The sequence below is a fragment of the Phoca vitulina genome, unplaced genomic scaffold (genome assembly GCF_004348235.1).
Source record: "Phoca vitulina isolate PV1807 unplaced genomic scaffold, GSC_HSeal_1.0 scaffold47, whole genome shotgun sequence".
Taxonomy (NCBI): Eukaryota; Metazoa; Chordata; class Mammalia; order Carnivora; family Phocidae; genus Phoca; species Phoca vitulina.
This window is the reverse complement of record NW_022589750.1, coordinates 9,218,393-9,231,725: the sequence shown is the minus strand read 5'-3', so window position 1 is coordinate 9,231,725 and position 13,333 is coordinate 9,218,393. Positions and strand designations below refer to the sequence as shown.

General features: G+C 38.9%; 1 non-coding gene across 1 annotated transcript; it reads right to left on the bottom strand.

Annotated features, from left to right (window-relative positions):
• Window positions 1–408: 408 nt before the first annotated feature.
• On the bottom strand, window positions 409–480 carry TRNAW-CCA. Its single transcript has one exon. It is a non-coding gene; the product is annotated as a tRNA-Trp (tRNA).
• Between the last annotated feature and the right edge of the window lie 12,853 nt (window positions 481–13,333).

Below are 13,333 nucleotides of genomic sequence, written 5' to 3'. Positions count from 1 at the left end.
TAATTATGAGAGTTGTTTCTTTTCATATGTTTCAAAACAATGTACGTTTCTTTCCTGTACCTGTTTTCTATTGTGTGGTTGGTCTTTTTAAAAAATTGCCCTTCTGGTGGCCAGTTTTGTGACTGGGGTGGGGTGGGCGGGCGGTACGGGGCAGGTGGCAGGGTCCCCTGTCGGGAGGGGAGTCCCCACCGAGGTGCCCAAGCTCCAGGCAGCGCCTCCTGGTGTTGCCCAAATCAGCGCCCCCGGCCAGGAAAACGACACCGCCCGCCCCCTAATGGGCTTTTTTTCTCTAGCTTCTTTGCTGCAAGGGAGTTAGGAGCAGGAGGGCCCTTGGCGTCCTTGCAGGGACGAAATTACAAATGACCCAAACCTCCTATTTCCTTGCGTGGGAGGGAAAACGGGTGGCCGTGACCCCGACGTGACTTGAACACGCAACCTTCTGATCTGGAGTCAGACGCGCTACCATTGCGCCACGAGGTCTCCGGACGAGAATGACTTTTGATCTTTTAAGGCTCTTCCATCCTACACCCCTCCTCCCCCCGGCGCGTCCCTGCGTCGCTCCTGCGCTTTCCCAGTGAGCCGCAGGGCGGACGGCTGCACCCCGCGAGGGCCGGGGCTCCCCGCCGCAGGGCCGGTGCCCGGGCGCCGCCGCCACCACCACTGCCTCCGCGGGGGACGGTCGGGCTCCAAGCCGGGCGCGGCGGCCCCGGGGGCCCTGGAGCCTCCCGCGCTGCTGTCTCCGGGGGCCACCGGCGATGGGGACCCGGCGGGGACCCGGTCCCCGGGAGGCCGGCGGCTGGGAGGAAGCGGCCGCGAAACCCGCAAGCCGCTCAGCTCCAGGAAGTGAGGGTTGGGAGGACGCTCGTCCCCACGGACAGGAGTCAAGGGAAAAAAACCCAAGTGACTTTGGAACTTAGCATAAAAATAGAATGATCGTGAGCCCCTCCCCCTCGACCCACCCCCAGTTATAAAACTAAAACTCATTTTTGAAAATTTGGATATTATAGAAGAGTGTAACAAAACTTGAAATCAGTGAGTTCTTTGATTGCATTTTGATGTATTTCCACATTTTCTTCTTCCCAGGTATTCACAAGTGTCCCAACTAAAGCTTGGGGACTGTTAAAAACAGCACGGTTTCAGAAAACTGCACAAAACGCACAGGTGTTGCTTAATGAGCCAAGGGAACACCCAGGCCACCGCCAGCCAGGTCAAGAAACAGAACCTGCCCACCACTCACCCGCAAAGCCTCCGCGGGTCCACAGCCGCCCCCCTCCCCGCAGCAGCAACCACTCTCCACCTTCATGGTAATCACTTCCCTGCTTTTCTTTTCTTTTCCTCTTTTTTTTTTTTTTTTTAAAGTAGGCTCCGCCCAGCGTGTAGCCCAATGCGGGGCTTGAACTCGGGGCTCTGAAATCAACACCTGAGCTGAGATCAAGAGTGGACCGCTCAACAGACTGAGCCACCCAGGCGCCCCCCACTGCTTTTCTTTATAGTTTTATCACTCAAACGTGCATCCGTGAACACTATAGTTTGCTTTTGTAAAAGTCACTTTTCATGTGCGGGTGGTTCCTTATCCCTCTCTTTTTCCTTCGCAGCGTGGCCCCAACCCCAAAGAAATGATGTTGTGACCTTCCCAGTACGTCACGCTTGGAGGTTCGTGTTGTCAGCGTGTCTTACGACCGCTGATGTTAACTTAGATCGTTTAGTTAACATGGTTTCTGCTGTTTCTCCGATGTAATGCTGTTTCCTGCTTTGTAATTAATAAATACTTGGGGGTAAATGCTTTGAAACCATGCAAATATCCTGTTTCTCCTCACACTTGCACCTACTAATTTTAGCATCCACCTTGCCTGCAACAACTATTACTGTGGTAATAGTAATGGTGATTTCCTTTTTCCTTCTACGTTTATCATCATAATCCTTCTATAACAAAGAGCTGGCTCTTCCTTTCCATTTATTTATATATTACATATTCAGTTACTCATTTGCATCAATACAGACTCAGGTATTTTTAGATTTAATCCATAGAATATCATTTCTTTTTCTTTTTCTTTTTTTTAGATTATTTTATTTTTATTTATTTTATTTTTTTAAAGATTTTATTTATTTATTTGACACAGAGAGAGAAAGCACAAGTAGGCAGAGAGGCAGGCAGAGAGAGAGGGAGAAGCAGGTTCTCCACTGAGCAGGGAGCCGGACGTGGGGCTTGATCCCAGGACCCAGGGATCATGACCTGAGCCAAAGGTAGCCACTTAATTGACGAGCAAATAAATAAAATCTTTAAAAAAAAAGGCTGTATGAAAAACTGCATCACTCCCTTGTCATCCTTACTACCCAGACCCATTGTCCCCCTTCCTTTCACTCCCTCAACAACCACCCCTGTTGATACTAATCTTTTCTTTTCTGATTGATCCTTTCTGCATCCTTTTATGCAAATGGGCAGAGAGATGTCTATTTTCTTACATCTCATTACGTAAAGGATGGCATACTATAATTATTTTGCACTCTGTGTTGCTTTTGGAAATCACTGGAATTCACTGGATTCCTGGAAATCACTCCATATCAGTCTATTGAGATCTTCCTCAATTCTCTTTCCACGGCTAAGTAGTACTTCATGCTGGGAATGTGAGCCTAGTTTATTCAACTACTTCCCTGCAGTTTTTACATAATATGTTCAAAGTTCATCCATGTCACAGCATGTATTAATACTTCATTCCCTTTTGTTGCCAAATAATATTCCACTATATGGATAAACTGTGGTTTGTTTATCAATTTGGTAGAATTAACAACTACCAAAAAGTCAGGTAGAGATTTTTTATTTTTTATTTTTATTTTTATTTTTTTAAAGATTTTATTTGTTTGACAGAGAGAGACACAGCAAGAGAGGGAACACAAGCAGGGGGAGTGGGAGAGGGAGAAGCAGGCTTCCCGCTGAGCAGGGAGCCCGATGCGGGGCTTGATCCCAGGACCCCGGGATCATGACCCGAGCCGAAGGCAGACACTTAACGACTGAGCCACCCAGGCGCCCCAGGTAGAGATTTTTAAAAATCAAGTGGAAATCAGATTCTCCCCATTCACAGGGTTTGCTGTTTTTTAATTGTTGAAGGTTGTAGTAGTTGGTTTGTTCAGTGACTTTTCCAAACTATTTTTGGCAAAGGCTGTGTTCCTTGTTGTGTGTAGTTACTGAAGTGTCTCTCTTCTTTAGCTTGTTTTTAGCTACTGTTTTGACAGAGATTTCCTCGAATTCTATTTTTTAAAAACATATGAATCATAACAATTTTGAAGCTCTTGACTGCCAACTCCACTATGTGGATCATTCCTGGATTTATTGCTATTCTCTTTATTATCACTCACCTATTTTTTCTCTTTTCTGCACTTTGATTAATTTTTTTTTCTAGGCAATGTGGGTGATAAAGATAAATTGTACATGCTTTAAATGTTATCTTCCTCTAAAGACTTATTCTGGCAGACAATTCAATTACCAGTGGATCCTCTAAATCTGGCCAAAGGTTGGTTTTAGATTTTATTAAGCTATGTCTATTTTAGTTTTGTCTTTAGCACTTGGGCATGGCCCTTATTCTAATAGTGTGGTCCTTACTCATTGAGTGTGGACTTTCTGGGGTCTCACTGCCCTGAGTGTTCACCAACGTCTATTCATTTTGTTTGGGCCCAAATTGCATCATGTTTCCTCATGTATGTCCACCCACTTCTCAGGCTCCCAACAACTAACTACTCTCCACCAGGCCTCTTGGAGTCTAGTCTCTTACACATGCAGTGCAGGAATTGCCATGGACCCAAGGGCAATTTTCCATGCGTATTTCCAAAGTGGCCTCTCTCTAGTTCTCCCTTCTCTGTCACTGTGCCTCTTAAATCCACATCACAATTCCTAAACTTCGGTCTTTGCTTTCCCTCCCCAGTGAGATGCTGTTCCCTTTTGGGCTTCAACTTTCTCCACTGGTTCAAGAAATGTTACCAGTGTGAAAGCCAGGAAAGATGTGGGCTCAACTCGTATGCTTTCCTTTTACCAAGGATCACAGCCCAAAGTGGTTGTGGGGGGTGGATGGGTGGAGGAAATAGGAAGAGGGTGGTAAAAGGATACAAACTTTCAGTTCTAAGATGAATAAGATTGAGGATTTAATGTATAACATGGTGACTATAGTTGATAACACTGTACTGTATGATTTGCTTAGAGGGTAGAACTTAAATGTTCTCACCAAAAAAAAAAAAAAAGTTAAATATGTGAGGTGATGGATGTGTTCATTAACTCGAAGAATCTTTTCATGATGTATACATTATACACTTTAAATATCTTACAATTTTAGGGATGCTTGGGTGGTTCAGTCAGTCAAGCCTCCATCTCTTGATTTCAGCTCAGGTCATGATTTCAGGGTCGTGAGACCGAGCCCTGAATTGGGCTCTGTGCTGAGCATGGAGTCTGTTTAGGATTCTTTCCCTCCCTCTCTCTCTGCCCCTTCTCATGCATGCTCTTTCTCTAAAATATAAATAAGTAAATATCTTACAATTTTGTCAACTATACCTCAATAAAACAAACAAACAAACAAAAAGGGTGGGGGTGATCACAGCCCTGAATTAATTGTTGTCTAGTGCCTTATTATATTTTGTATGGGTATAGTTGATTCCAGCTACTCCATGTTGCTAGCACCAAAAACCCATAGCTTTACTTTTTCCAATATCTTATTAGGAAAAATTTCTAACATACATCCAAGTTGAAATATTTGCAGTAGACTCCTATATACGTGCCTAAATTGTACTATTAACATTTTGCTATACTTACTTTATCACATATTCATTTATCCATCAGTCCATCTTAGTTTTTGATGGACTTCAAAGTAAATTGCAGACATCAGTACACTTGCTCCTAAATATTTCAGTATATACACTGTGAAAATTAATAAAAGGAAACCTCATTTAGAATGAAATGGGAGGGGCGAGACCAGGAGGAAGGAAGATTTCTCCCTGCTCCACCTCTTGGCAACAGCCCAGCCAATGAGATACAGTCACAGATCAGCCAATGAGAAGTCCCTATACTTTGGCTTCCAAGTTTACTCCAATGGACTTTTAATTTATAACAGCCCTTCCCAGCCCCGCCCCCTTCCTCTATAAAAGAGGGTCTTGGGTTGCAATTCTTAGCTCTTCCTGAATAAACCCATCTTTTGCTGGTAAAATAACTGGCAGTTTTATTTGTAAGGTTAACAATACATTACCTAGAGCTTAACATTTTAAACTTTTCTTCCCTGTTAGGTTAAATTTTTAACATAAAATTCGCAAATCTGAAGTGTATATTGGTTGAATTTTACCAAATGTATATCCTTGTGCAACCCAAGCCCTATCAAGCTATAGAGCATTGCATTACTCTAGAACGTTCCCTCATGGTTCTTTCCAGTGAATTCCCAAACCCAATCCTAGGGAGAATGACTATTCTTATTTTTTTCCCACCATAGATTATTTTTTTTTAAAGATTTATTTATTTTGGAGAGAGAGCATGAGCATGTATGCCAGCAGGGAAGGAGCAGAGGTAGAGGGAAAGAAGCAGACTCCCTGCTGAGTGGAGAGCCTGATGCAGGGCTTGATCCCAAGACCCCAAGATCATGACTTGAGTTGAAATCAAGAGTCTGACGCTTAAGCCTGAGCTACCCAGGTGTCCCCCACCATAGATTATTTTTGCCTGTTCTAGAATTTCAAACAAATGAAATCATACAGTTTGTGTCCTTTTTTTTGTAAGGTTTCTTTCACACAGTATGTTTTCATCCATGTTAGTGGTTTGTTCCTTTTTATTGCTGAGTAGAGTTTTTTTTTCACGTTTTTTTTATTATGTTATGTTAACCACCATACATTACATCATTAGTTTTTGATGTAGTGTTCCATGATTCATTATTTGCGTATATAACACCCAGTGCGCCCCAATAGTCAGGGATTTTAAAGTAAACATTTTCAATAGATTTAAGAAATTTGAGAAAAGAATGGAGAATTTCAGCAGATACCTAGAATCCATCTAAAGACAGAAAAAAATTCCAGAAACAAAAAATCTGACTAAAATTAAGAATTTAAGAGATGGGTTTAGGGGCGCCTGGGTGGCTCAGTCGTTAAGCATCTGCCTTCGGCTCAGGTCATGATCCCAGGGTCCTGGGATTGAGCCCCGCATCTGGTTCCCTGCTCTGTGGGAAGCCTGCTTCTCCCTCTCCCACTCCCCCTGCTTGTGTTCCCTCTCTCTCTGTGTCTCTCTCTGTCAAATAAATAAATAAAATCTCAAAAAAAAAAAAAAAAGAGATGGGTTTAATGGAAGATTAAAAACAGCAGAATAATACAATGGAATATTACCCAGCCATCAAAAAATTGAAATCTTACCATTTGTGATCATGTGGATGGAACTAGAGGGTATTATGCTAAGGGAAATAAGTCAATCAGGGAAAGACAATTATCATGTGATTTCACTCATATGTGGAATTTAAGAAAAAAAAACAGAGGATGATATGGGAAGGGAGAGAAAAATATAAGATGAAATCAGAGATGGAGACAAACCATAAGAGACTTTTTTTTTTTAAAGATTTTTAAAATTTATTTATTTACTTGAGAGAGAGAATGAGAGAGAGAGAGAGACCACATGAGACGGGGGAGGGTCAGAGGGAGACGCAGACTCCCTGGTGAGCAGGGAGCCTGATGCGGGACTCGATCCAGGGACTCCAGGATCATGACCTGAGCCAAAGGCAGTCGCTTAACCAACTGAGCCACCCAGGCGCCCAAGAGACTTTTAACTATAGGAAACAAACTGAGGGATTACTATACACATTAGACTCAGTAAAGAATGACAATGCCCCAAGTTGGCAAGACTAGGGGTAACTGAAACACACATACATTGTTGGTGGCTTGCAAAATGCGACCAAGTACTTGGGAAAACAACTTGGCAGTTTCTTATAAAGATATACTTATATTTACCATATGACCCAGCAATTCCAAACCTAGGTATTTATATAATAAAAATGGAAATAGGTTGGAAATGGAAATATGTATGGAAAACATAAAAACTTATGCATGGATGTTCATAGCAGGTTTATTCATAATAGTCTCAAAGTGGAAACAATCCAAATGTTCATCAATGGGTACATAAATAAATAGTGATATATTAATACAATGGGATGCAACATAATACACAACATAAATAAATCTCAAAATTTAAGCTGAGCAAAAGAAGGTAGGCACAGAACGGTATATACAATGTAATTCCACTGGTATAAAATTCTAGAAAAGATAATTCTCATATATAGTGACAGAAAGCAGATTAATGGTTTCTTGGAGTCAGAGGTGGGGAGAATTATCTGGGAAGGGATACAGGACATTTCTGGGGTGATGAAAATGTTATACTTCTTGATTCAAGTGTATATTTACCCAAACTCATCAAAAATGTAAAGTTAAATTTAGTGCAACTTATCATATGTAAATTATGTCTCAGTAAAGGTGATAAAAACCTCCCCTGGATGCAGTGAGATGGGTTCTTATGAGAAATTTAGACTGTTAAATGAAAATACTAGCCAAAAAGAAAGGTTGAAAAAAATCAGTTATCTAAGATTTAATTTCAAGAAGCTAGAAAAAAACCCCAGTGGATGAAATTCAAATAAAGTAGATAGAGTCTTTCATGTGTCTAATGGTCATTTATTACTCTTTCGTGAAATATTTGTTTAAAAATTTTGCTCATTTAAATTAGGTTGCTGTTGGGGTACCTGGGTGGCTCAGTTGTTAAGCGTCTGCCTTCGGCTCAGGTCGTGATCCCAGGGTCCTGGGATTGAGCCCCGCATCGGGCTCCCTGCTCAGCGGGAAGCCTGCTTCTCCCTCTCCCACTCCCGCTGCTTCTGTTCCCTCTCTCGCTGTGTCTCTCTGTCAAATAAATAAATAAAATCTTTAAAAAAAATTATATAAGTTAGGTTGATGTTATTAAAAAAGAGCATGAACCAGTGAAAAAGAAATTAGCTATACAGTAGTCAAGAGGTGTCCTTTTGAAAAGATTAATCAAGTGTTAAATCCCTAGAATGCCTAATCAAGAAAACAAGAGACTACACAAGTTACAATACCAAGACAGAAAAGAGAACATTGCTATAGATTCTCCAGATATTAAAAATACAACAAACAGATACAAATTATTTAAATGTAATAATTAGATATTTCAATGAAATGATACGGATAAATGAAAAAATACCAGACTGACACAAGAGATAGAAAATATCAATAGTCCTATGTCTATTTGTAGTAATTGAATCTATAATTTAAAATTTTCCTACACAGAAAACTCCTGACTTAGATAGTTTTACTGGTGATTTTTATAGGAAACACTTATAGAAGAATAATACCAATACCAATAATGCACAGTTTTACACAAACTCTTCTGGGGGACAAAAAAAAGGGATGTGAATCTCAATTAATTTTATAAGACCAGCATTATTCTGATAATAATCCCTGAAAAAGCTACCACAAGAAAGGAAACATACAAAACAACATGGACATAGACATAAAGTCCTATATAAAAATTTAAAAATGTAAGTCAATAATATATTAGAAAGATAATATACAAGGGCCAAATGGAATCTGTTCCAGGAGTGGAAGATTGCCTTAACTTTCAAAAATCAATCCTTTGGATGAATTTTGGGAACATATGCTACGTAAAATAAGCCAGTCACAAAAGAACAAATATTTATATGAGGTACCTAACATAGTCAAATTCACAAATAAAGAAAACAGAATCACAGTTTCCAGGGGCTGAGGGGAGGAGGGATGGGAAGTTATTGTTTAATGGGTATTGAGTTTCAGCTTAGAAAGATGAAAAGAGTTTTGGATATGGATGGTGGTGATGGTTGCACGACAATATCAATGTACTTAATTTCACTGAACTGCACACTTAAAAATGGTTGAGAGGGTAAATTTTATGTTATGTGCATTTTTATGACAATTTTTTAAATGAAAAAAAAAATCAATCCATATAATTCAACCACATTAACAGAATGAGAAAAGCTATATGGTAATCTCAACAGATGCAAAATATGTATTTGATGAGGGGCGCCTGGGTGGCTCAGTCATTAAGCATCTGCCTTCGGCTCAGGTCATGATCCCGGGGTCCTGGGATCGAGCCCCTCATCAGGCTTCCTCCTCAGGAAGCCTGCTTCTCCCTCTCCCACTCCCCCTGCTTGTGTTCCCTCTCTCGCTGTGTCTCTCTCTGTCAGATAAATAAATAAAATCTTAAAAAAAAAATGTATTTGGTGAAATTCAATACCTGTTCATGATGACAAGTCTCAGCAAACTAGGATTTGAGGAAAACTTTCTTAATCTGATAGAGATTACCTACAAACAAATTTATACCTCATATCACACTTAATGGTAAAATATTTAGAGTTTTCTTTTAAATTCTGGGAAAAAGGCAAGGATGTCCACAATCACTACTTCTGATGGTAACTGCTAGTGCAAAAAAGCAAGAAAAAATGGTATAAAAATAGGAAAGGATGAAGTAAAAAAACTTTATTGCAGATGACATTTTGTATACAAAGTCCAATAAAATAAACAATTAAAATTAACAAGTGAATTTATCAAGGCCACTGGATAGGCTAGTTTGTATTATGAAGTTTGTTCATTCCTTTGGGTATGATATATATCCATTATATGTTATATATAATAGTATACTATAATACATATAATATACTGTAATATATAAGATATGTGTATCATTTATACAGTTGGCCCTTGAACAATGTGGATATTAGGGGTATTGACGCCCCCCAGTAAAAAACCCACATATAACTTTTGACTCTCCAAGAACTTAACTAGTAATAGCCTCTTACTGATCAACAGCCTTGCTGATAACACTAAACAGTCAATTAACACGTATTTTGTGTATTATATGCATTACATACTATATTCTTATAATAAACTACAGAAAATAAAGTGTTAATAAAATCATAAGGAAAAGAAAATACATTTACAGAACTGCACTATAATTATTGATGCTGTAATTTTCCATGATCTGTTTACAAGGTGAATCATCTGTCAGTACCTACATCAATATTGTCTTATGATACAAAACACTGTGGTGTTATATGTATTATTTAACAGCAGACCTCAGAAATGAAAAGATAATGTGCAAAAAATGTACATTTATTTACAGGTATTACACATCACGCATTAAAAACAAAAAGCAGCAATATGATTGCTTTATGGTAGCCCAGTACAATAAGATTGTGTCATGGTAGCCTCGCCTGTATACTAATGAATAAATTGCTATAAAATTTTTATGGCGTACCGTATTACAGTCATAGTCATAATACAGTACTGGAAACCTTGTTACATTTTTTGAAAACTTACTTACCTGTGATGATAAGCTGATGTGCAATTTCTCCAGCAGGGATCTGTTTCAGGATTGATGGCTTGCACAGCTTTTTCTATAACAACAATGGCATCTTCAGTGGTGTAATCCTTCCAGATTTTTTTGATATTCTATCAGGGCTCTCCCAAGGTCCTTATGAACCCGTGGTCTAGGGGCTGAATTAGAGATGTGTTTGGGGGCAAACAGACTACTTTGACACATTCAGTGTTGAACTCATGAGGTTCTGGGTGGCCAAGGACATTGACCAGTACCAAAAGAACTTTAGAAGGCAGTTCCTTACTTGCAAGGTATTTCCTGACTTCAGGGACAAAGCACTGTTGGAACCAATGGAAACAAAGTTCCTAAAAAAAAAGGGGGGGGGTGGCAGTTCTTGCTGTCCAGGCCTTCTTGTTGTCCAACCCAAAGACTGGTAGCTGCAAGGGTTAGCAGCTTTACAGACAAGGGCAGTCCTGAGCATAAACCCAACTACATTTGCGCAGAACAGTAGCTAACCTATCCCTCGATGCCTTAAATCTTGGTATTTGCTTCTCTTCCTAATGTCTTTTGTGGCATTTTTTTTTTTTTCTTCTCCAGAATGGTGCACTTTTCTCTGCATTAAAAACCTTTTCAGATTGATATTCCTTCTCAGTGATTTCCTTAATGGTGTCTGGGAACTAATCTGCTGCCTCGTGGTAAGAAGAAGCTGCTTCTCTTGTTGACATTTTAAAAGCCAAACCTCTAGAATTATCAAACCAGCCATTGTGGCATTAAATTCTCCAGCTTTAGATCCTTCATCTTCCTTTTTCTTTTGAAGTTGCCATATAGGCTTCACTTTTTCTCAAATCGTATGAGTCTATAGTCTATGCTTTACTTGTAACAGTTCTGCACCTACATAAAAGCTGCATTTTCAGTATGATAAAAAGGTATTTCACAAAAAGTGCAAAGTTTTCACACCTGCTTGCTTAGCTGCAGTGATGGCTTCATGAATTTTTTTTTTTTTATAGTGATCCTTATACTGGATTCATTTATCTTGAAATGGCAGGCAACTGCAGCTGTGGACTTCGATCTACGGTACCTATCAAGCAATTCAACTTTTTCTTATAATGTCATGACTTCTCTGCTTTTAGGGAGCACTTCCAGCATCATTAGGGGCTCTTCATATGGGTCCCATGGTGTTATTTGTGGGTTTACAGTATTTCACTAAACATGATGAAAAATACGTGAACTGTGAGAGATGACTTTTTACTGTAATATACAATTTATCAGATATGAACTGCTCAGTGACAGTGTCACACAGCATTTTCAGTGTATACAACACTTGAGCTTAAGGCAATAGCAGCAGGTGGATACAAAATGATTACAGAAGTCCAGATGGACTACAGTTAATTTTATACAGCTATCACTGCTGCATCTTTTTGTTTACATTTGTCTCAAGTGCAAATGGCGTCATGTATGGTCTGCTTGTGTGTGTAAGTTTTGACAAATTTTAACTTTGCACAATAGATTTGTGTATATTTTATGGTAGTGATAAAAGACTATTTTCCACATATGTTTTGTGCATATTTTGCTTAAATTTTCAATATTTCTAGCTTACATGGTCCATCTGTGAGTTTTTCAAATTGTCCCAAATCTTCAAAAAATTTTCCAATATATTTATTGAAAAAAAAATCCGTGCACAGCTCAAACCCGTGTTGTTCAAGGATAATTGTATATATTTGATATAAATTGGCAGAAATCTGTAAGCTAAATTAAGATAATAGCATTTATAACATCAAAACACTGAATACATAAGACCAAATAAAAATGTTCAAAATTTCTACACTGAAAAAATACAAAAATTGCTGATTAAAAGATGTGTATAAATGAAAAGGTATAACATGCCCATAGACTGGATGTCTCAATATTGTTAAAGTGTCCATTCTTCTGAAATTATATATTTGATGTAATGCCCATTAAAATCTCAACTTTTTGGTGTGGAACAACTGAAAAAATAAATCATTCAAAGATGTATATGAAAATGCCAAGGATCTAGAATTGCAGTGACAATTTTGAACAAGAACAAAATTAGAAGACATATACCGCAAGACGTCAAGACTTACTATAAATCTGTTTACCCTAAGAACATTTGGTGTTCAATGGAATAAAAGAACAGAATAGATAATTTAGAAATAGACTCCCATATACGATCATCAGATTTATCATAATACCACTACAACACAAGGGGGAAAGGAGAAGGTGGCCTTTTCAATTAAATGATGTCAAATAAATTGTATATTTGTACGGAAAATATTAATTTGACCTTTACCCCACACCACACATAAAAATTAATTTCAGATGGATTGTAGACCTAAAAGTGAAAAGTGCAGAAGAGAATGTAGGAAAATATCTTTATGACTTTGGATTAGGAAAAAATTTCTTACACTGGGCACAAAAAACACTAATCATAAAAGACTGATTAGTTGTTCACTAAAATTAAAGTCTTCTATTCATCAAAGGACATCAAGGCAAGCTGGAGATGAAGAGATGATGTTTGTAACACAAGTGTCTAAAAAGTACCTTGCACCCAGAATATAGAAAGAATCCTACAAATGAACAAAGAGTTCCCAATTAAAAAACACGGGCTAAAGTCTTGAAAAGGCACTTCTCAAAAGAGGATATTCAAAAAGCCAATAAGCACCTAAAAGGAGATCCAATATCATTAGCCACAAAGGAAATACAAATTAAACCTATAATGAGATACTGCCGCACACTAGAATCAGGCTTTGTCGCCTTTCCTCTCCATTGAAATTGTTCTAGTAAAGGTGGCCTGTGTCATCTCCATCCCTTATGTCATTTGAACCTGACCATGCTCCTCTTCTTGAAATGCTTCGCTCTAAGGCAGGGAAGAGGGTTTTATGTGTGGTAAGGGTTAGGAGGTAGAAAGGAGCAGCCAACAGACTAGGCATCAAGTTATGTCAACTCTTTAAAGGCAGG